At 42.4% G+C, this 20,940-nt stretch overlaps 1 long non-coding RNA gene across 1 annotated transcript; it reads left to right on the top strand.

Annotated features, from left to right (window-relative positions):
- The first annotated feature begins 66 nt into the window (after positions 1-66).
- On the top strand, positions 67-19,698 carry LOC118356435. Its single transcript, XR_004819736.1, has 3 exons — positions 67-201; positions 15,274-15,323; positions 19,648-19,698. It is a non-coding gene; the product is annotated as an uncharacterized LOC118356435 (long non-coding RNA).
- Positions 19,699-20,940: the final 1,242 nt, after the last annotated feature.

The raw sequence follows: 20,940 nt of genomic DNA on the forward strand, positions 1-20,940 counted from the left end.
CCTTCGGCGCGCCGCGTGACCGCCCTGGCCGGGGGTCTGTGGTGGCGGGCGGGGTGTGGGGGAAGCCGGGCAAATCCGGCTGCCGGATTCGGATTCGTGCAATAGGCAGGCCGAGGGGACGCTCCAGTCCCGCCCCCCGCGCCAAGAGGTCCGAAGCATCCATCTGTTACTCGGAATTTCTGCTGGTGCAAGTGGAGAGAGGTAAATGGAGCCTGGGAATACATTTTTTGGTTTGTTTCTGCGGAGATACTCGTCTGGGGCAAGTGCAGTTCCTCTCCCGGGGTCTCTCAGATCTATCCTTACCGGAGTTCGTATTGGAGAGCGAGTGAGGGAGCAGATAAAAGGATTCCAACTTCCTGTTCTATGTACCTAGACTGGGTGATTGCACCTCCGAGCCTTAGTTACCGTATCTGTAACGTGGAGGCTAAGTCAGGATCTTCTTCAGAGGTGTGTTGAGAGCATTAAATGAGCTCATAGAACGGCATAACTGAGCTAACAGTTATAATCATGGTAATAACCTGCAAAATTATTGCATAACTGAGCTAATCACAACTGCACAGAAACAAATAAGAGCCCTTATTTTTACTGCTTTCTAGCGGTAGGCTTGTTAAAAAACAAATTTAATTGAGTAAATGTGAAGATCTGAAAGATTTTATTAAATGATTCATGAATTGGGCAGCATTTCATCTAGCGAATGTTGGGGAGCACCCTGCAGCTACAGAAAGGGAAACGTTTTGAAAGGCCTGGGGGTGGGGGCAGGAATTAGCAAAGAATGCATTGTTTTAGGCTAGGTCTCCCTCCTAAGGGGAATGGTTGGGGTTTATGGGATTGCCTCCTAGTGTTGACCAGTAAATTCCCCTTACATTCCTGGGGGTATGGAAACTACAATTAGGTTAGGTATTAAGTCTCGGTTTACTGAAGTGGGGCCTTAGCACAAGTGACTCTATCTTGGGCCTGTGATTTTTCTTTTTAACAGAGTTATATATCAAGTATTTTTATACTTAGTTAATTTTCCTTTTACTATGGAAGATTTCAAAACAGAAAAGCAGGGAGAAAGGACCCATCACCTGCTTCAACAATGACCACGATTACAGTGTTTTTCATGTATTTGCCCCATTCAACTCCTTTTTCCCCTTTATTGAAGTATTTTAAAGCAAATGCCAACATCATATTTCATATTTACATATGTATCTCTAACGGATAAGGGCTTAAACAAAGGAAAACCCTGATGATCCACAATTTATAGATTGAATCTTGGATTAGGAAAAATCACTTAAAACTTTTTATTTGTGGGACAGTGGGTGAATTTTAAAAAAAGGTCTGTGGATTAGACAATAAAATCGTGTCAGTGTTAATTTCCTGATTTTGATGATTGTGCAGTGGTTATGTAACAGGATGTCCTTGTTTTGGGGAAATACAGGCTGAAGTATTTGGGAGTAAAAGGTATCGTATCTGTAACTTATTACCTTAAGATGGTTAAGAAACAAATTATATATCTATATTCATATCTATTTTTTTAAGATTTTATTTATTTGACAGGCAGCGAGGAAGGGAATGCAAAATCAGGAGAAATTAATAGATGCTTATTATTTGAAGTCACTAAATTTGGGGTAGTTTGCTACTGACATAGGGACATGCATTTCCACTTCACCCAAGTCCCCACCAACCCCTAATATCTTATACCTATTTCACTTAATTCATATTCCTTGCCCTGTCCTGGTAGGCATTTGAGTTGGCCTCTCATGGGACAGGGCTTGGTGTGGCCAACTGCTTCCAATTTTCAGCATTGTTCCCTACTTCCCCATTCCTAATTCCTGAGGAGGGATCCTGGGTCTCTCACTTCCGTTCACCTCTTTTCCCCAGCTCCTTCACCCTGGTCCAGGCCACCCTGTCTTCTCCGTCCTGGTTCACTGCACCAGTGTCTCTTCTGGTCTCCCCTCATAGATCTGTAGGCACAGAGCTGCCTCATTGTTAAGCAGAGAAAAATAATTTTTCATTGTCTCTTGCCCATGGGCCACCCAGCTACTCACATAGGACAATTGACCTGGCTTTCATCACATTGCCCTAAGAGTAAGGACTAGGGCAGAGAGAGCTGATGCACTTACTTACTTTGAGTTGTTTTTTTTTTAAAGATTTTATTTATTTATTTGAGAGAGAGAGAGAGAGAGCACACATTTATCCATGTGAGACATGGGAACCAAGGAAGTAGTAGATTATGCCCATATCTCATACTCACTCGGGAGCATATGCTGTTCACTCCTTGAGTGGAATGGAGGGCAGCATAATTTTCCTTGTTTGAATGGGTATTTTTGTGTGTGTGTGTGATGTCTTGGCTTCTTGTGAATCCATATTTGACTCTGCATTTGTTAAACATGCATACAAAATGACTTGGCTGCATAGCAACTGTCTTGGCTGCTTCCTGTCTTACCCCACCTCTGTGCTCAGTTTGTCACCCTGGAGAACTGTAGCTTTTCTATTTATCCATCTGTTGACTTAGACTCCATTGCATCCCCAGCATCTGGCACATGGGTGGATTTGATAAATATTTGTTGAAGGAAATGTAATCCAAATGTTCTCTCATTTGCTCACTCCCACACATTTTCTTTTAAAGATTTTGTTTATTTATTTGAGAGAGAGAGAATGAGAGATAGAGAGCACGAGAGGGGGGAGGGTCAGAGGGAGAAGCAGACTCCCCGCCGAGCAGGGAGCCCGATGCGGGACTCGATCCCGGGACTCCAGGATCATGACCTGAGCCGAAGGCAGTTGCTTAACCAACTGAGCCACCCAGGCGCCCTCCCACACATTTAATAAAGGAGGACCTCCGTGCTTGTCTTACTTCTATCTTCTAGATATTTCTGAGCGTCCTCAGGGAATGGCCGCCCTTGTGCCACTCATCCACTTGTACCCTGTTATCTGCAGCCGTAGCATCAGTGTTCAGGGAAGAAAATAGAAATCCATCTAGGGATTGAATGCCGGAAAGGTTGGAAAGACTGAAAGAGTGCCTTCTAATCAGGATTGCTACCTAATTTGTGGGGACTGTGCAAAATGAAAACGTGGGACCCCTTCTTGAAACAGCAGGGAAAAAAGTGCCATTAAGAATACTAAAATATATTGGGGCGTCTGGGTGGCTCAGTCAGTTGGGTGTCTGCCTTCAGCTCAGGTCATGATCCCAGGGTCCTGGGATCCAGCCCCACATCAGGCTCCCTGTTCAGCGGGAAGCCTGCTTCTCCCTCTCCCACTCCCCCTGCTTGTGTTCCCTCTCTCACTGTCTCTGTCAAATAAATAAATAAAATCTTTTTAAAAAATCTATTTAAGAATACTAAAATATAAAGCTTTTTCCTTTTTTTCTGTGATCTCTCTCAACCTGTCATAGTTTTTTGAATCTGCTATTTAATTCTGTGCTCCCTCGGGCAATGGATAACTTCTGGGGTGAGCAGGGACAGGCATCTGGGGCACCTGCCCTGCAACTTTTTGTATGCCCACAAATGTGCCTAATGACAGCATGTGTCATTAACTAGACTGCCCACTGGCTGCTGGCTTCCCCTCTCCCCACTGGCCACTGCACCAACTCCTTGTGTCCTGGCCAGAGATGGGGAAGTCAAACCAGGCATCTGCCCTTCCCATGGGCATGGTGCCTGGGGTAATGCAACTTCAGTGCCAAGAAGAGCCAGGGATCAAAGGTGGGCAAAACATTCTTTCCTGCTGGGTTACCTGTTGAATGTGCCATGGCATGGTGACTGAAGGGGCAGGGCTGACCCTCTGCCCTGCCCTCAGAGGTCATAGACAATGGATGCGTATTGGACCTTGACCCTCCTGATGCCCTTGCACAGGTCCCAGGCCCCAGGGAGGCAGAACAGGCAGCCAAGAGCTTGCCTCAGGGAGGGGCGCCTGGGTGGCTCAGTCGGTTAAGCGGCTCCCTTCCGCTCAGGTTCTGATTGAGTCCGGTATCAGGCTCCCAACACACATCTTGCTTCCAGGCTAGCGATCCGGGAATGACTGGAAGCATCTAAAAGCTGACCTCAGAAAGCCGTTTGCTCAGAAGTGGCCCCTTCAGGGATGAGGTTGAGAACACACCCCCCCTGTGGCACTGACCTGGAGTCAGGAAGCCCGAATCAAGAAGCTGCTGCTGTCATTGCTCAGATCTCTTTTAGAAATGGTTTTGTCGACTTGCAGGACAAAAGAGCTCAAACTCTGGGTAAGGAGCCAGCTGGGGGATATAGACTATGCTGCCCTGTATTAGCTAGCTTGAAGACTTTGTTGCTGTAACAAAAAGGCGACAAAATACTGTGGTCTAAAGACCATGCCTATACCAACCAATGTCAATATGTAGACCTTTTTGAACAAACAGTCAAAGAAGAAATTGTGACATTTTTGAGACACTTGGAAACTTGAACAATAATGGACTTTTCCTTCAACATTTTAGTACAAAAAAAATTTTCAAAGTTACAGAGAAGGTGAAGACATCTTAGAGTGAACACTCATATACCTAACACCTAGATTTTATTTTACCGTAAACATTTGCTATATTTGCTTTATCATATAACTAGCCATCTATATCTGTATCAATCTATATCTTTTTTGATGTGTTTCAAAGTAAATTGCAGATATCTGTATTCTTCCTCTAGATACTTCCCCAAATGCTTGAATATTTCATTTTACAAATAATTTGAAAATTTTTATATGTGACATGGTTTTGGTGGTTGTGTTAAAAAAAAAAAGTCTATGTTTTAGAAATACATACTTAGGGGAGCCTGGCTGGCTCGTTGGTGGAGCCTGTAACTCTTGGCCTTGGGGTTAAGAGTTTAAGTCCCATGCTGGATGTAGAATTACTTTAAAAAAATAATTTTTAAAAGATTTTCTTTATTTGAGAGAGAGACAAAGAGAGCACGAACCAGAGGAGGAGTAGAGGGAGAGAGGGAGAAGCAGACTCTCTGCTCAGAGGGGAGCCCACCATGGGGCTTGACCCCAGGACCTTGAGATCATGAGCTGAGCCAAAGTCAGATGCTGAACCAACTGAACCACCCAGCTGCCCCCCACCAAAATAAAAATCGTAAAACACACACCCCATATACCTAAATATTTTTTGGTATGATGTCCAGTGTATTAATTACTGCCAATTAACAGATTACCCCAAAATGTAGCAGCTTCAAACAACATTTATTATCTTATACAGTTTTTGTGGATCAGGAATCTGCAGATGGGGGTACCTGGGTGGCTCAGTGGGTTAAGCATCTGACTTTGGCTCAGGTCATGATCTCAGGGTCCTGGGATGGAGCCCTGCCTTGGGCTAACCCATTCAGCAGGGTGTCTGCTTGTCCCTCTCCCTGTCCCTTTGCCCTTCCCCCCACTCATGGGCTCTCTCTCTAATAAATAAAATCTTAAAAAAAAAAAAAAAAAAGGAACCTGGGGATGGTTTAGCCCAGCCAAGTCAACAACTCAGGGCAAAAGTGGGCAGGGACCCACCAGGATTTGCCCCTTGTGGAGGTGGAGGGAGACTGACTCAGACACCCTTCCAGGGTCTAGAACCAAGCTTTGGTGTCACTCTGCTGCCATCTTGTGGCAGGCCTAGAACAGTCGCCCCTCCCACCTGGACCTTCCACACTGATCCTCTTCCGTGATGTTTTAGGATTTGATTTTTACTTTTATTTTTTAAAGATTTATTTTAGAGAGAGCGGGAGGAGAGGCAGAGGGAAAGAGAGTCCTCAAGCTTATTCCCCGCTGAGTACGGAGCCCAACGCCTGGGTCCATCTCAGGCCCCTGAGATCATGACCCCAGCTGAAATCAAGAGTCCTACACTCAACCAACTGAGCCACCCAGGCACCCCAAGGACTTGATTTTTTTTTTTAAGATTTTATTTATTTATTCTGAGAGAGAGAAAGAGCACACAAGCAGGGGAAGGGGCAGAGGGAGAGGAAGAGAATCTCAAGCAGACTCCATGCTGAGCGTGGAGCCGGACTCAGGGCTCGATCTCATAACTCTGAGATCATGACCTGAACTGAAATCAAGAGCCAGAGGCTCAACCGACTGAGCCACCCAGACTCCCCCTAGGACTTGATTTTTAAAACTTTTAACTTATGGGGCACCTGGGTGGCTCAGTCGTTAAGCGTCTGCCTGTGGCTCAGGTCATGATCCCAGGGCCCTGGGATGGAGCCCCACATCCGGCTCCCTGCTCAGCAGAGAGCCTGCTTCTCTCTCTCCCTCTGCTGCTCCCCCTGCTTGTGCTCTCTTTCTCTGTCAGATAAATAAATAAAATCTTAAAAATGTATATACAACGGGATATTACTCAGCCATCCGAAAAAATGAAATCTTGCCATTTGCAATGACATGGATGGAACTAGAGGGTATTCTGCTAAGCAAAATAAGTCAATCAGAGAAAGACAATTATCATATGATTTCACTCATATGTGGAATTTAAGAAACGAAACAGAGCAGCCTAGGAGAAGGGAGGGAGAAAGAAAACAGGATGAAATCGGAGAGGGAGACGAACCATAAGAGGCTCTTAACCATAGGAAACAAACAGGGTTGCTGGAGGGGAGAGGGTGGAGGGATGGGGTAACGGGGCGATGGGCATTGAGGACATGTGATGTCATGAGCCCTGGGTGTTACATACAACTGATGAATCACTGACCTCTACCTCTGAAACAGTAATACACTATGTGTTAATTAATTGAATTTAAATTAAATTTAATTTAATTTAAAAATAAAATTCGTAAGTGTGAATAGGGAGAGAAGTCTTATCCCCCTGAAGACTCCAGGGGAACAGTTCCATGTTATTTGTATCTTGTGTGTCCTTCCAGGGAAATTTTACGTGTACATAAAAAACAAAAGCAAAACCCAGCACCCCCCAAAAATACAACAACACCCCCCAAATATACTCAGCTTTCTCAGTCATAAAAGAATAATTAATTCCTGAAATCAGTAGATTCATTCAATAATATTGGTCCTGATTTGAACAAAAAATGTGCATATGTTTTGAACAAACAAAAAATATAAACATATATATGACCCAACGAGGAAATGTGAACACTGACTGGATATTTTATTGTTTTAATGAATTAATATTAATTGTTTAGGGGTAATAGGGAGTTATCACTTAAAGATGCAACTTTTAGTATTTATGGATGAAATGATAGGATGTCTTGGTTTGATTTGAAACCCATCATGGGGGAAAAGCGAGTGGGAGTGTAGATGAAGCAAGTTTGCTGAGGATGGGTCATAGAAATGAGGAAGTGGGGCGCCTGGGTGGCTCAGTCGTTAAGCGTCTGCCTTTGGCTGAGGTCATGGTCCCAGGGTCCTGGGATCGAGTCCCACATCGGGCTCCCTGCTCGGCGGGAGGCCTGCTTCTCCCTCTCCCACTCCCCCTGCTTGTGTTCCTGCTCTCGCTATCTCTCTGTCAAATAAATAAAATCTTAAAAAAAAAAAAAAAATCTTAAAAAAAAGAAAAAAGAAATGAGGAAGTGGTGTTCATTATTCTGTTTGTTCTACTTTTGTATATGTTTGAAATTTTCCATGATTAAAAATTGAAATATATTTCCTGAGCACCTACTGCGTGCTGGGCACTGTTCTAGACACTACGGATTAGCAGTGAAGGAAACTGAAAAGAACCCCATACATTCATGTAGCTTACATTCTGGTGGGATGATAATAGCTAACATTTACTGAGCACTTAACCAACACTAGACTCTGTTGTAAACTTGTTGGAGTACATATAAGTACATAAATACCTTCCTCACTCTCTCTATTTCTTTATAAGTTGTACTGTATTCCAGTGCATGGATTTTCCATGATTCATTTAACCGGTTAGTTTGCAAAGGTTAAATGGACAAATAGGATTTTATTTAATTTTAATTTTATTTATTTGAGAGAGAGAGAGCACAAGAGCACGAGCGGGGGTAGTGTCAGAGGGAGAATCAGATTCCCCGCCGAGCAGGGAACCGAATGGGACTCGAGGCTTGATCCCAGGACCCTGGTATCACAACCTGAGTTGAAGGCAGACACTTAACCAACTGATGAGCCACCCAGGTGCAGGATTTTAAACAATATTTGCTATTTTATTTCATTCAAACCACCTTAACATTGTTCTTTTCAATACATTGCAACAATGCTGGTGATTACTTTTGTTTTGCTTGTCTAATAATTTCCTTTGGAGTCCTTGAATATGTTCCACATGTTGAAACATATAATTCCCCCTGTACTTCCAATGCAATCCATTAAGAATGCGAAGAGTAACAGTTAAATGTGTCAGTTTTTGTTTGTTAAATAGCAGCTTTAAAAATATTTGCCAAATGAAATTACTTTTCAAGTAGGAAATGTGTATCTCATTACGGAGTTCAGTTCACCCTCAATTAAATTCCGGATGGTAGCTCCAATCTTTGAACAAAATATGTTATTTCAAAAATTCAGCTCTTTGGGGTGCCTGGGTGGCTGGGTCGGTTGGGTGGCCCACTCTTGATTTCGGTTTGGGTCATGATCTCGGGGTCCTGAGATCGAGCCCTGCATTGGGCTCCGTGCTTGGGATTCTCTCTCTTCCTCGCTCTCTGCCCCTCTCCCCGCCCCTCCCCCGACTCATGCTTTTTCTCTCTCTCTCTCTCAATTAATAAAATCTTTTAAAAAATCAGTTCTTTGATGAGCTTTATTTAAACAATTCTTGCTGCATTTTCAAAGCTACTTAATGAGATTCAGAAGAATCTCTTTGAGTGCCAGAGCTTTGTTATATGAAGAATTGTTCCTACAATTCTTCCAACAATTTAATAGCTCCCCTGGTTTTTCTGGTTATGCTTGTAGGTCCATCACTTGTAATTCCTTTTACAAATTTGCCAGTTTAATGTATACTGATTAACAGTGTCTCTTCCCAATCCTATTAGTGTATTCGGTCTTGTGCATATAAAGTTAAATTTAAATACAGTTAAACCTCCATAAAGGAGTTTTATGTATCTTGCCTGATATGTAACATTAGTGGAAAGTATTGTGCAGCGTGGAGTACTAGTGCTTTAAGGAAATAGACTATCAATTCCATGGCAGACTTAATTGCCTAAAAAAATTGTTTATATTTACAAGAATTGGGGTTCTGGGTTGTTCTCAAATAATAGCCTAGATTTGATAAGATACAGTCTTATCACTGAGAGGTAGAGTTCCTAATTTATCACAGTTGATTTGTCCCTGAAAAATTATATACTTCATTAAATATACCAAAATAAAATAAGAATATTGATTGATATCTTGTCATGCCAGATATAATTAAATACAATAAAAATAAGGGGTGCCTGGGTGGCTCAGTCATTAAGTGTCTGCATTCGGCTCAGGTCATGATCCCAGGGTCCTGGGATCGAGCCCCACATCGGGCTCCCTGCTCAGCGGGAAGTCTGCTTCTCCCTCTCCCACTCCTCCTGCTTGTGTTCCCTCTCTCGCTGTCTCTCTCTCTCTCAAATAAATAAAATCTTTCTTCATTAACACTCATAGCACAATTAAAATATTGAGCTGAGAACTTTGATCTTTTTCTTGCTCTGAAAATATTAGAAAGGCTGAAGGTCCACAGGAAGCAGACTCTTAAGAGGTCTGCATTCAGGATGTTCGACACGTGGTGCTATGGGATCAGCATCTGTTGGGAGATTGAAGGCAGCAGAGCTGGTTAGGGGCAGAAGTCCGGCTGCAAAGCAACAGCGACATGCCTTTGTCAACCCACCAGGAGCTGTGGAACTGGGATAGGCTGGCCCTACAGAGCTGCCCGGGGACAAAAGGGCTGAGCCACTGTATCTCGACCCTTGGTAGATGAAGGCCATTATTATAGGAAGGGCTGAATGGAAGTTCCTGAAACTTCTTTCCCCTTCAAAGACAGTAAATAGCAAGCAATACTGCATCCTTGAAGGAATTGCAGAAAGTAATTACTTGATAAATTTTTTTTTTTTTTAAAGATTTTATTTATTTATTTGAGAGAGAGAGAATGAGAGCCAGAGAGCACGAGAGGGAAGAGGGTCAGAGGGAGAAGCAGACTCCCTGCCAAGCAGGGAACCCGATGTGGGACTCGATCCCGGGACTCCAGGATCATGACCTGAGCCGAAGGCAGTTGCTTAACCAACTGAGCCACCCAGGCGCCCAATTACTTGATAAATTGATACCTTCATTTAATTCACCGGTTTGGCTGCACTATTGTAAAGTTAACCTGATGGTGCTCCCATTGCAGCTCCTGTCCCATACGTAGTACTTCTACTAGAAAAAATCAACATATCCCCACCTACCTGGGCTGCAGCTACTGGCCTGGCCAATGCCTTTTTCTCGATACCAATTTGGAAGAACTACCAGAAGCAATTTTCTTTTACCCATGTACCTTCACGGTGTTGCCTCAGGGTTGTGTCAGCTCTCCTGTTCTTTGATGTAAAGCGGTTTGCAGAAATCTTGATCAGAAGATCATCCTGGTGCATTACATCGGTGACATTATGCTGACTGGATCTGAGAAGCAGGAAGTAGGAAGGGCTTTACATACCTCAGTAAAACATATACACAAGTGGGTAAGAAACAAACTCCCCGAAAATCAGGGGCCATAACTTCAGTGAAATTTCTTGGGTTCCGTGGTCTGGAGGATGTCAACGTATCTCCTCCAAAGTACATCACCTACAATGAACAAAGAGGCACAAAGTTTGGCAGGTTTTTGGATTGTGGAGGCAACGTGTGTGACATTGGAATGTGCTATAGTCACACGTACAACTGCAAGTTCCTAGTGGCAATCAGAACAAGAGAAGGCTCTGTGGAAAGTTGAGGCTGCAGTAGAAGCCATTTGACCACTTGGCCTTAGGATCCAGAGGATCCCAAAATACTTGAGTGTTTATGGTAAATAGGGATGCTGTACGGAGGCTCTGGTAAGCACCAGTAGGAGAATCACAAAGCAGACCTCTAGAATTTTGGAGCAAATTACGCCATCTTCTGCAGCTAATCATTCTCCTTTTGAGAAACTGCTTTTGTCTTGCTACTGGGCCTTTGTAGAGACTGAAATCCTGACTGTGGGGCATGAGGTGACCATTCAGCCTGAGCTTTCCATCATAAGCTGTATGTTGTCTGACCCATCTGGCCATAAGGTTGGGTGTGAGCAGCACCAATCTATCATCAGATAAGAATGGTACAGAAGAGACCAAACTTGGGCACGTCCAGAAGGTACCAGTGAGCTGCACATGCACAAGCAGGTGGCTCAGATCCATATGGCACCAACTCCTATGGCATTGACTCCTGCATGCCTACGGTCCACATGGAATGTTCCTTACAATGGGCTGGCTGAGGAAGTACAAACGTGAGCCTGGAAAACAGATGGGTCTGCATGATACGCTGGTGCCGCCTGAGAAGTTGATAGCTATGGCATTACAACCCTGCTCAGAGGTAATCCTGAAGGACAATGGTGAAGAATGATTCCTTTCAGTGGGCAGGACTTTGGGCAATATATTTGGTTTTTCCCATTTGGCTGGCTTAGAGAGAGAGCCAGAAGTATGAATCTGCATGGTTTCGTGGGCAGTTGCTAGCGTTGGTCAGGGACTTGGAAGTAACAATATTGGAAAATTGGTGACGAGGAATTCTGGAGAAGAGGTATATGCATTGAGCTCTCTGATGAGCACAGGCTTTCAAGGAGGACTTCCATATGAATGCCCACTAAAGAACTCCCGCTGCAGAGGGAGCTTCTTAATAATCAGGTAGACAAAAATGACACATTCTGTGGATGTCAGCCTTCTTCCCCAGCCAGCCAGTGCTTTCTTAATGGACCCATGAACAAAGTGGTCATGGTGGCATGGATGGAAGTTATGCATAGGCTCAACAATGTGGACTTCCCTCATCGAGGCTGACCTGGTTAATACTAGCCAGTTAACTGCCAAGTGCTTAATCTGCTAACAGAAGACACCAACATAGTGTCCCTGATAAGGAATCTTCCCTGTAAGGACCATCAACGTGGTGGCAGGTTGGTTGGGCAGAGATTTATCCTCATGAGAATAGACATATATTCTGGAAAAGGACTTGACTTCCCTGCCCATAATGCTTGTGCTGGAGCCATTATAGGTGGACTCACAGAATGTTTTATTCACCATCATGACATTCTTTACAGCATTGAATCTGGTCAAGGAAGTCATTTCACAGCAAAGGAACGTCAATAATAGTTTCATGCCTGTGGAATTACTTGGTCTAACTACATACCCTATCATCTGGCACTGGCTAGCCCAATTGAAAGGTGGAATAACTTACTGAAGACTCAGTTATGGCACCAGTTGGGAGTCAACAACCTGGAAAGATGGAGTTCTGTTTTCACAGGATTTAGTATGTGCTTTGACTCAGAGACCCTCATATGGTGCCGTCTCCCCCATAGCCAAATACATGGACCTGGGAATCAAGGAGTGGAAGGAAGAGTGGCTCCTCTCATTGTTATACCCAATAACTGGCAGAATTTTTCCTTACCTTCCTGGAAACTTGGAACTCTGCTGATTTGAAGATCTTTGTCCCCAGAGAGAATGCTTCCACTGGGGACACATGAGGATAGAAAGTAGGAAGTTGACCAAGTAAACTGATGACCTTGACACCCTATCTTAGGAAGTCGAAGATCTTTTCTGTCAGGCAAACAATTATAAGTCATGATTAATTTTCACACTGAACTGCATGTTTCAAGAAACTCTGGTGACTAAATGGACTCTAAATGTTCCTTTATTTTCTAAATGTAATCTGTTATGTTTATCAACACCGAAACCGTTCTTATCTTTACTTTGAGTACCCAAAACTAGAACAGTCATTACCCTGTACCTCAATGTTTTGTTATTTTTGTGGTTGCAGAGCATCCTTCTCTCTCATTTCAGATGAGATCACAGTGACCCTATCACATCATAGGAAATAATGGGCTGTGAGGATGAGCTGAAGCAGCTTGGGTACTTCCAGTGGGAGGGCTAAGAGATGGAGCTGGTGAGCCCAGCTCCAGTCACATAGGTCCAAGGCTGAGGGGTCAGGGGGCACTTTGTGCTAAATTAGGGAGCTTAGCCTCTATTCCTTAAGTGAGGAAAGACTATTGATGTGATGTGCTTATATTTAATTTTAGATCCAGCTCTTTGGTGGCAGATAAGAGATGATGAGGCCTGAATTAAGGCAATGATAAAAATGGTAATAATAAAAAATAATTATTGATTATACTGCATATTTAGCATAGTAATTATAAATAGTAACATTATTAATAAGAAACATGCACAATTAATGAATATAATTATTAGATAATGTGGTAATGATAATAAATCGTGATAACTGTCCTTGCACCTCCCTCATATTCTCAGTCTCCTTTACCTTGCCCTTTTTTCACCTTAGGACATACCATCTTCCAACACACTGCAGAATCTACTCACTATATGATTCTCTCTTCCCCCGTTGGAATACAACCTCCACAAAGGTGGGGCTTTCTGTCTGTTCTGTTCACTACTGTATCCCCAGTGCCTAGAAGAGTGCTTGGCGTATAGTAGTAGGTTCTCAATAAATATTGTTGAATTGAGTTGAACAAAAAGTAAATGTACTCAGCTTTTACTGTTTCAGGCATGTCCTAGGCAATATTTACATCATTACAACAAAAGTACTGCCTAGTTACAAAGTATGAAACTAGGGTCACACGGTAAGTAGCAGCCCTTGGATATAAACTCAAGAATTCTGGCTGCAGAGCCTATTACTCATTTTTTTTTTAAAGATTTTATTTTTATTTATTTGACAGAGAGAGAGCACAAGCAGGGGGAACTGCAGAGGGAGAGAGAGAAAAGCAGACTTCCTGCTGAGCAGGGAGCCCAATGCGGGGCTCAATCCCAGGAGCCCGGGATCATGACCTGAGCCCAAGGCAGATGCTTAACTGACTGAGCCACCCAGGCGCCCCATGGGCCTATTATTCTAAAGTACCTCTTTCTGATACTCAGAAAAGGGATGTGTGTGTTCCAGATGTGTCCTAGAGGAAAAGCAAAGTAGATTTCAGAATTATCAGGGAGAGGGAGGCCAAGGATGGTCCCTGGGTGTCTGGCCTGGGGAACTGAATGGGCAATGCGGGCCACTCACTGAGAGGGAGGACAGTTAGAGGAAATTATGGGACTAGGAATGACTCAGTTTAGGTATGCCTGCAATTACTTAAGTAAGTTTGAGTGATTACATAATATCAAACTTTCTTTTCTGATTTTAGGTTTTCTGTGTGCTGGAAACACTGCTAGGTACACCTTAACATTTAAGTGTTCATGATAACTCCATGATGTACTACTATGAGCTACAAACTGAAGCTTAGTGGGGCTAGACTATCCTCATCTAGCTAGTGACAGAGTCCAGACCTGGTTCTAAAACTACTATTTTAGACGTAGAAGATAAGGTACAAGAAGTCTTAGCTGACAGCCTGTTTCTGGCTTGAGAGACCAGGCAGACTATTTTTAAACTTTAAATACATTGTTACACAAGATGTATTAGAAATATGGAAGGAAAAGAGGATTTTTAGAGCTATATGGAAGGGAAAGCGGCATTATAAATATTGTTTTAGACATGACACTTGAGCTGTCTGGGGGATTTCTAGGTGGAGAAGTACTGCAAGCTGTTGCATCATTAATGTCGCTTATGAATCCAACAAAGGTGAACAATCAAACTTTATTTCCAAAATTAAAATATGTAAATTCTGGGGCGCCTGGGTGGCTCAGCCGGTTAAGCATCTGCCTTCGGCTCAGGTCATGATCCCAGGGTCCTGGGATGGAGGCCCGTGTCGGGCTCCCTGCTCAGCATGGAGTCTGCTTCTCCCTTTCCCTCTGCCCCTCCCCCTGCTCATGCTCTGTCTCTCTCAAATAAATAAGTAAATAAATAAAATATGTATTTTTAAAGATTTCGTTTATTTATTTGTCAGAGAGAGAGAGCACAAGCAGGGGGAGCAGCAGGCAGAGGGAGAAGCAGGCTCCCCGCTGAGCAGGGAGCCCGATGCAGGGCTCCATCTAAGGACCCTGAGATCATGACCTGAGCCGAAGGCAGATATTTAACCAACTGAGCCACCCAGATGTCCCAAGTAAAATATTTTTTAAAAATATGTGAATTCTTTGGAATGATTTATGGAATTCTCCATCAGCTAGAGTTTAAGGCATAGTGACTTCTAAGTGTGGAATTTCATATCTATATCTATCTAAAAAATTGTTTTTGGTAAAGGGAAGGTTTCCCACCTCCATCTTCTCCCCACAAAAATGTTCTATCATGTGCCTAATTTATTAACTCAGATTTACTACCTGTTATTACTTATTATTTATTAAACATATATCTGTCTCCTAGGAGCAAAGAAGCAAATACAATTCTCAACACATCAAGGATTTAGAATTACGGTAAGAGTTGTACCAATTCAGTCAATTTTTTTTTAAGATTTTATTTTTTGACAGAGGGAGAGACAGCGAGAGAAGGAACACAAACAGGGGGAGTGGGAGAGGGAGAAGCAGGCTTCCAGCTGAGCAGGGAGCTCGATGCAGGGCTCAATCCCAGGACCCTGGGATCATGACCTGAGCCGAAGGCAGACGTTTAACGACTGAGCCACCCAAGCACCCCTAATTCAATTTTTTAAAATAAAAACAAACAACAAAGCAACCTTCACATCTCACAATTGCACCTGAAAATTTTCCTTTTTTGAAAAGGAAAGAGAGAACTTCTGGGTAAGAGTGTTGTTCATAGGAAAACCTTTTCCTAAATTCCTGATTCTCCGAATACATGTGAGACAACTGTCTCTGCCATCACAGTGAGAATCATAAGTATAAGCTTAAGCCAGATTTAGTATAAAATTTTATTGTCCTCCCTACTAATGGCTCAAGATTATAAATTTCTACTGACATATAGGTATCTTTTTAAATTCTCTTTTAGAGATAATTACTGAAATATTTACAAATATCATATGTCCTAAGTTCTGCTTTCAAAAGGATGCACAAAAAAAAAAAAAAAGAATCCAATGAAAGAGGAAGTGGGTGTGGATATGGACAAAGTAAGACTGGTCATGCATTGATGGTTTTTATAGCAGGGTGATGAGAATTATGAGAGTGCACTGTACTTTCTACTTTTGTGCATATTTGAAGTTTTCCATAATAAAGTATTAATTTTTTTAAAGATTTTATTTATTTGATAGAGCACAAGCAGAGGGAGAGAGAGGGAGAAGCAGGCTCCCTGCTGAGCAAGGAGTCCGATATGGGACTCAATCCCAGGACCCCAGGATCATGACCCGGGCCAAAGGCAGTTGCTTAACCGACTGAGCCACCCAGGTGTCCCAAAGTATTAATTTTTTAAAAACATTTATTTATTTATTTTAGAGAGAGAGTGTGTGTGCAAGTGGGGCGAGGGGCAGAGGGGGAGGGAGAGAATCCTCAAGCAGACTCCCTGCACAGAGCCTGCCTTGGGGCTCAATCCCAGGATCCTGATATCATGACCTGAGCTGAAATCAAGAGCAGATACTTAACCTACTGAGCAACCCAGGCGCTCCATATAGTATGAATTTTTAAAAATTTAGAAGCTAGGAGGAAATACACAAAAATGATTAACATGCATATTTGAGTGAAGATACTCAAAATGTTTTCTTACAGTTTTCTATACTCTGTATTCTTCTATTTGAGCATTTTCACTTTTTGTAAGGACAAAGCAAAAAAAATATTTAAAAAAAAAGATTCTTGGGGCACCTGGGTGGCTCAGTTGGTTAAGTGTCTGCCTTCAGCTCAGGTCATGATCTACAGGTGCTAGGATCTAGCCTCACATCAGGCTCCCTGCTCAGTGGGGAGTCTGCTTCTTTCTCTCTCTGCCCCTCCTCACCACTCATTCTCACTCTCTTGAATAAATAAATAAATAAATAAATAAATAAATAAAATCTTTAAAAAAAGATTCTTTTTTTTTAAAGATTTTTTTTTTTTTTTTTTTGACAGAGAGAGACAGCGAGAGAGGGAACACAATCAGGGGGAGTGGGAGAGGGAGAAGCAGGCTTCCCTGCTGAGCAGGGAGCCCGATGTGGGGCTTGATCCCAGGACCCTGGGATCATGACCTGAGCCAAAGGCAGATGCTAAATGGCTGAGCCACCCAGGTGCCCTTAAAAAAAAAAAAGATTCTTATTAAGCTCTTTCATACCTTTGTTCCTAGCCTTGCCACTTTTTTTTTTTAAGATTTTTATTTATTGAGAGAGAGAGAGAATGGTAGAGAGAGAGCATGAGAGGGAAGGAGGTCAGAGGGAGAGGCAGACTCCCTGCTGAGCAGGGAGCCCGATGCGGGACTCGATCCCGGGACTCCAGGATCATGACCTGAGCCGAAGGCAGTCGCTTAACCAACTGAGCCACCCAGGCACCCGCCTTGCCACTTTCTGTATTAGGACCATGCATTTTACAGATTACCTGAAGAAACACTGATTTTTCCTTTTCCCAGTCTCACATCTGTAAAGCTGTTTATGTACATGAAACTCTGCCCTATCTTGCCCTTGCCCTTGTAGTTTAGGATTCTCCACTTATGAGGCCTTGGGCAAGCTACTTAATCTTGTTGACTCTCAATTTCTTATCTTTTAAAATAGGGGGGAAAAAAGCCAAATCAGAGAGATAAATGACAATTATGCAAATAACAAGACAGAGAACACTGATGAATTCCAGGTACTGTGCTAGGAACTTTACACACATTTATTCCTCTTAAAAATAGCTTTTTTTTTTTAAAGATTTTATTTATTTATTCATGAAAGACACACAGAGAGAGAGAGAGAGGCAGAGGGAGAAGCAGGCTCCCAAGGAGCAGGGAGCCCGACACGGGACTCGATCCCAGGACCCTGGGATCACGACCTGAGCCGAAGGCAGACGCTTAACCATCTGAGCCACCCAGGCGTCCTCAAAAATAGCTCTTTTAAGTAAGAAAAATATGACTAGTTCATTACTAATGAGCAAAGGATATGAACATACAATTAATTTATTCCATTAACAAATATTTATTCAGCAGCTACTACTGTTTTAGGCACCATGCTACAAGCAATACCAATGGTCAAGTATGTGAACAAATGGTCATCTATCATAATCATAGTCAAAGGAATGCAAGTGAAAACTAAAGTAACTTTTCCATTTTTCACCCATCGAATGGTCTACATTTAAAATAAGTGCTTTCTGCAGGATTAGATAAATGTGGTGTTTTGGGATCTCTCTACTGTGTGGGCAGATGCATAGATGCATAATCTTCCTGAGGGCACTTGAGCAATGTGATTAAAACAGCTATCTAAAAATCACCAACCAGAGAATGAAGCACTCCTTGTGATTTGTGGTTTCTATACACCATTTGGGAATGTACTAAAATACCAAAAAAAGCCAAAACAAAACAAAAAAAACCAAAAAACCCACCACTCCTTGGAAAATGGCTACTTCAAGGTGGGAGGTAGGAAATGAACAAGGAGAGCCTGGCACATCTGGTGGCAGACAGCAAGCAAGTGATCAAAGACTAATGGCGTCACACCACAGGACAAAGAAGCCAGCTGGAAGAGGCTCCACATCCCAAACATGGAACAATTTGAGCATCAGTGAGAGTATAACCAAATTGTATTTAAATAAATATGCTACACACCCCTAAACTTGTAAGTTATCATGGCTGAATGCGAGGGAACCAACTCATTATTCTGAAAACCAATAAAGAGAAAGAAAGAAGCATTTATCCTGCCTTTCCTTACTATAACATGGGTAACCAAATGGTAGTTAAAGGGAAGTTCTTCTTCATAAAAATATTTTGGCTAATGAAGAAGAAATAGGGTATCATTTGTAATCCTTAATGGATCAATAGATCAATTGAACAATACTTGCTAACATCATAAAAAGACACCTCAATGTTTCGTCTCAATATCTCAACAAACAGAAACAAAAACAAAGACCTTCTTCAATCTGATCAAGCCTATAGATACCAACTACCAATTTATAAGAAATACCAAGGACAGAGGAGCATGTTAAACAATGCCATGAGGGGGGCGCCTGGATGGCTCAGTCGTTAAGCGTCTGCCTTCGGCTCAGGTCATGATCCCAGGGTCCTGGGATCGAGCCCCGCATCGGGCTCCCTGCTCGGTGGGAAGCCTGCTTCTCCCTCTCCCACTCCCCCTTTTTTGTGTTCCCTCTCTTGCTGTGTCTCTCTCTGTCAAATAAATAAATAAAATCTTTAAAAAACAAAACAAAACAACAACAAAAAAAAACAATGCCATGAGGGCACCTGGGTGGCTCAGTCCGTTAAGCATCTGCCTTCGGCTCAGGTCATGATTCCAAGGTAGTGCGACTGAGTCCCACGTCAGGCTCTTTGTTCAGTGGGGAGCCTGCTTCTCCCCCTGCTTGTACTCTGTCAAATAAATAAATAAAATCTTTAAAAAAAACAACCACCAACCAACCAACCAACCAACAAAAACAATGCCATGGGATGCAGTCAGCAAAAACCAGGCTCTGAGAAACCCTACAAGGCAAACAATCTAGTTTCTTCAGAAAATAAATGACCGGGGGAAAAAGGATGAGGAAGAATGGATAAACAGGCTTCAGAGACGTGACAACTGCAATTTCTGGACATAATTTGGATCTCAACTAACTTTAAAAAAAATCGACATTTATCAGTTAGAAATTGGAACACTGACCATCAGATCTGGAATGACAGTATTGTTTTTTTTTTAATGTTTGTTTGTTTTTTAAGCAGGCTCCATGCCCAGGACAGAGCCCAAAACGGCCTGAACCCATGACTCCAAGATCAAGACCTGAGCTGCAAACAAGAGTTGGACACCTAACCGAATGAGCCAGCCAGGCACCCCGCCATTTTTTTTAAGGAGTGAAAATCTTTTCTCAAATTGTGATATATTTTAGAGATACATACTGAAATATTTATGGATGAAATTATGTAGCTGGGATTTACTTCCCACTGACATGAGGCTGGGGGAGTGGGTAGGAATACAGATAAAACAAGACTGGCCATTAGCTGATAATTACTGAAGCTAGTGATGGTGGGCACTAGGGGTACACTGTAAGATTCTGTGTGAACAGAAAGTTTCAAAACTGTATATACATTTTGATCTAGCACTTCCCCTTTTAGGTATTTATCTTAAAGAGATATCACACATATACAAAATAATTTATGTGCAAGGATATTTATTATAGGATTGTTTGAAAGCAAAGAATAATGAAAAAACTAAATCGACAGGATAAATAATGAAACACATATACTATGCAGCTGTTAAGAATAAGGCAACTATGTATGTATTGATATGACCCAATTTCAAGGTTTATGGATAAGCAAAAATAGCAAGTATAGAAATTTGTTACCATTTATGTAAAAAAAACTTTTATAAAGACTGTTATGTACATGTCTACACTTAGGAGGCAAACATAAAAAACAGGAAGTATATACAAGAACTTGATACAGTCATAAGTACATAGAATAACAGAGTGGGAAGGGTGTGGACATTGACTTATGTCTGTACACCAAATCGTAACTTTAAAATGTTTATCCTGTGCATGTGTTTTAACTATTCAAAGTAACACTTATTAATGTCATAGCTTTGAGCCCCTCCAAATGTACATCCTAATCATGAAACCACTTAAAAATGACATACAGAATACTACTTTCTAACCCTGTGTAGGCAGTGACACATGTAGAAAATACAGGTGCCTTAGTGAATACTCAGGATGACTGAGAAGATGGATGGCTTCGGGACACAAAAGGCCTGTTGCCCCTGACACTGCCTGGACTGAGGGGATGCTTCTTGAGAGTCCCCAGATTCATTCACAAGCTCTGATCCAGGTATCACTGGGGTTGGATCAGGGCTCTTTTCCCTATCACTGTCATCTGGAGTGATACCAAAATTCTGAAAACATAACCGACAATAGGTGAAATTCTATTTAGAATGAGTTTTTTTTTTTTTTTAAGATTTTATTATTTGACAGAGAGAGAGAGAACAAGCAGGAGGAGCAAGAGGGAGAGGGAGAAGCAGGCTCC

Source organism: Zalophus californianus, chromosome 17 (genome assembly GCF_009762305.2).
Source record: "Zalophus californianus isolate mZalCal1 chromosome 17, mZalCal1.pri.v2, whole genome shotgun sequence".
In the NCBI taxonomy this organism is placed as follows: domain Eukaryota; kingdom Metazoa; phylum Chordata; class Mammalia; order Carnivora; family Otariidae; genus Zalophus; species Zalophus californianus.